We start from the raw sequence: 4,477 nt of genomic DNA on the forward strand, positions 1-4,477 counted from the left end.
CAGCTTTTTCTGCTTATGTGGTGCTGAGGAATCGAACCCAGGGCCTCATGCATGCAAGGCAAGTGCTCTACCACTGAGCCACCTTCCCAGCCCCCTTTGGCAGTTTTTCTAATTGTCAGTTTACTTGAAAATAATTTGACATTTGTCACATTTGTCATCCTGCTGTGCCTGTGGACCCTCACACAGCGGCTGCAGTCAACAAAACATGAGCCCTCGATGCCCACTTCATCCCCGCAATGCAGAGAGAGAAAAAAAAGCCGGGCACCGGTGGCTCATGCCTGTTATCCTAGCTACTCAGGAGGCTGAGATCTGAGGGTCGCAGTTCAAAGCCAGCCCGGGCAGGAAACTCCATGAGACTCTTACCTCCAATGAACCACCAGAAAACCAGAAGTGGCACTGTGGCTCAAGTGATAGAGCACTCGCCTTGAGCTGAAGAGCTGAGGGACAGTACCCAGGCCGAGTTCAAGCCCATGACTGACCCCCCCCCCCAAAAAAGTTCCTTCTCCATCTATTTAATCACTTAACTATTCATTGATCTACATCGTGACACTATTTTTTTCTTCAGGCAGTAATCTAATATTACTATTTTATCTACCAAAATTTCCCACTTCAGTTTGTCTCCTGTGTTCTTTGGGGATGTCTCCACTTTTAATTTAGAATGTCTCTATGCTAAACCTATCTTGAACTTTCCCTGCTCCAGTAATCACATCACTAAAATCCTTGGTTCTTTTTATCATGTTGTATTTAGATCTGAGTGTCAGTGCTTCTTAGAAGACAAAGAAACACAAGTATGTGTAGCAGCCCATGTGCGCACACACAAACCTCTTCCTGTACCCACTCATGCAGATTTCAAATGCACGAAGTCACGCGGGTGCCTCTCTAGCACACTAATTCCACCTCCAGCCCATTACCACGGCACTTATTCTGGTATTCTTTTTGTTGGTGGTGGTTTTAGGGCTTGAACTCAGTGCTTGGGCACTGTCTGAGCCATCTTTGTACTCAAGACTAGCACTCTACCACTTCAGCCACAGTGCTATTTCTGATTTTTGAGTGGTCGGAGATAAGAGTCTCATAGGGCCTTTCCTGCCCAGGCTGGCTTCAAACGGGGATCCTTAGATCTCAGCCTCTTTAGGAGCTAGGACTACAGGTGTGAACCACTGGCACCTGGCTTATTCTGGCATTGTTTCATATTGTGGGTCAAATTTACTCCTATGTATGTTTGAGTAGCAAAATAGCCTGCTTTCATCACTACTTCAGATGGGCATGCAAGAACATTGCTGATTTTTGTATGTTTTTTTTGGTTTGTTTTTTGTTTTTGTTGGTTATGGGGCTTGAACGCTGGGCCTGGGTGCTGTCCCTCAGCTCAAGGCTAGCACTTTACCACTTGAGCCACAGCACCACTTCTGGCTTTTTCTGTTTATGTGGTGCTGAGGAATTGAACCCTGAGCCTCATGCATGCGAGGCAAGCGCTCTACCACTGAGCCACCTTCCAACCCCTGTATGTTCATTTTGTATGGTGCAACTTTGCTGAATTCATATATTGGTTCTAAAGTTCCTTTGAGAGCCATATAAAATATAGCCACCTGAATCGGAACCACTGGTTCTCCCCTTTGGATCTCTCAGGCTGGGACTCCCAGTGATCAAGTGCTGGTTGCTTTCTTCTTACAACCTTTGAAGTTCATTTGCTTTCACTTGTTTCTTATGATACAATTTTTACATGGATGTTGATTGCTTGAAACTTCCCTTAGTATTGCTTTTACTGTATCCCTTTGGTATATTGTGTCTCCATTTTCATCTATTTATTTTGGTTCTGTCATGGGGCTTGAACTCTGGGCCTGGGCACTGTCTCTGAGCTCTTCAGCTCAAGGCTAGCACTCTACCACTTGAGCCATAGCACTACTTCCAGTGTTTTGGTTGTTAATTGGAGATAAGAGCCTCACGGATTTTGCTGCCTGGGCTGGCTTTGAACCACAATCCTCAGATCTCAGCCTCCTGAGTAGTTAGGATTTCATATATGAGCCTCTGGCACCTGGCTTTTTTTTTATTTTTTTTTTATTGTAAAGATACTATATAGAGGGTTACAGATACATGAGTGAGGTAATGAGTACATTTCCTCTTGAACATTGTTAGCCCCTCCATTGTTTTCCCCCTACCATCCTCTCCCTCCCTCCCTTCCCCGAAGTTCTTTTTTTTTTTTGATTGTGATTAAGTGATTACATAATTTCTAAGTCACAAGTTCATTCTAACTTTCCTGGAGCAATCCTCAGATCTCAGCCTCCTGAGTAGCTAGGATTTCATATATGAGCCTCTGGCACCTGGCTGCTTTAATACTTTATAACATTAGGTATATGTGTGTTTGTGTGTATTGCTGAATTGACCTCCCTCAACTCTGAACAGATGCCTCACATAAAAAATTTGTATGGAAGTGGGTTAATTCTCCAATTAACCATCAGAAAACTGGAAGTGCTACTGTGGCTCAAGTGGTAGAATGCAATTGTAACCTCCTTATACAACTACTTAATATTAAGAAAGCAAAATCATTTGCTTCCATCTCTTTTAGGTTTTTCTTTTGTAGTACAAGATTTCTCTATGCTGTCTTCAAGCTCATTGATTATCTTTAAAACAACTGTTTTAAATTCTCTGAGAACGTTTCCTATACTAGTTACAATCTGGTCTTTTCCAGGCACCTTGCGGATTCCAGGAGTTCATGTTTTCCTCTGAGCTCTTGATGCTTAGTGTAGTGTCATCTTGGCATTGAAGTTTTAGGTATTCATTCATTAATCTGGCTTTTTTTTTGTTCCAACAATTCTAAACTATCTGCTCAATTTTCTCCTGAGCTTGTATTGCATTATTTTAGCCCTGAATGGTATAAGTTTTCAAGGAGTCTGGTATTGTTGCACTATCGCTGTTTACACACTAGAGGGCAATCCAAGCCCAAATTTGTCCCAAATTATTGGTATAGTCAGAACTAACTAGACTATCTAGAATGAGTTGTCTGTCCTCAGAAACTTATCAGATGTTGCATCCATTTGTGGGCTTATGGTGAGGCACTCTCTGGCTGCTCTGGGCAGTCCTCGAGAATGGGCCAGTGGCGGGCCTGTCACGCCTACAGTGGCCAGTATTGCCAATCTGTATGACACCCTGAACTCACAGCCTGTCCAGAGCAGCAATGCACTGGGCTAGGACCAAGGCTCAGGCAACTATCAGCTCCCGATTGTTGAGGTGGACTCACAGCCCCAAACCACAGCAACCAGCCTGATGCGCACTGCATAGCATCACCACCTTCTGGTGGTGAATGTCCTCATCACCACCTGAGTTGCTGTGGAGGCCCTGTCTGCAGGTATGCCTGCAGACGGCGGCCATCAAAATCCACCCAACACTAAGCTCGCTGGCTTACTATCTTGTTTTACACAAAACTATTATGAGTTTATAAATTTAGTTCAGGGTACAAATGAAGTTAATTTTGGAGGAGATGATAGAGGAGATTAAGATTTTTAAAAATGGAGAAAGACCAACCTGAACAGGACATAAAAGAAAAAGAATACTGGGAAGACAGACTAGGAGTGGAGCCGTGTAGGCTGACATAAAGCATGTGTGTAGACACAAGTGTTAGGTAAGCAGGGGTTGACTCAGAGCCACAGAAGAGCACACTGTCTCCCGCAGCAGGAGGGAGGTGGCAAACTGGTTCAACAGGACGGCCTTTCGCTCTGACCACTTCATTCCACTTAGCAGCCAGCAATTGAGCTGGACATAATCCAGGCATAGAAACCGGGGAGGGAAAACAAAAAGATGTATGGGGCTATAATTTTATGAAAACACCCATTAAGATCATACAAGTTATGGCTTTGCATTCATGTTTTGAAAAGTGAACTTCTAATAAGTGTTTTCCCAAGTTGGTATTCCTTCTAGAAAATAAGCCCACCACAAAGCAAGTTATCTAGCTGGGGCCACAGTTCATGTTTATGTTATCACACTCGGTCCCTTTGAGTTTTAAATATGGTCAGCTTCCTAAAGATGAATTACCCATCCGGGCACTGGTGGCTCACGCCTGTCATCCTAACTACTCAGGAGGCTGAGATCTGAGGATCACGGTTCAAAGCCAGCCCGGGCAGGAAAGTCTGCGAGACTCTTATTTCCAATAAACCACTAGAAAACCGGAAGTGGCGCTGTGGCTCAAGTGGTAGAGCGCTAGCCTTGAGCTGAAGAGCTGAGGGACAGCGCCCAGGCCCAGTGTTCAAGCCCCAAGACCGACCAAAAAAAAAAAAAAGATGAATTACCCAGATAAAGTGGCACTATTAACTGTCTAGCATGCAGAGTTGATAACAAGACCACTTTGTAGCATTCCTGAAGTATGCAGACCCTGCAAAACCTTGAGCAGCTGCTATTTATATGGGATGTTATTAATTATATACCACTGTGCAGAAATTTAACAGAATTTATTACGAATTTCAGAAAACAAAGCTTCGCAACTGCAACT

This window comes from Dipodomys ordii, unplaced genomic scaffold (assembly GCF_000151885.1).
Source record: "Dipodomys ordii isolate 6190 unplaced genomic scaffold, Dord_2.0 Scaffold10, whole genome shotgun sequence".
NCBI lineage: Eukaryota > Metazoa > Chordata > Mammalia > Rodentia > Heteromyidae > Dipodomys > Dipodomys ordii.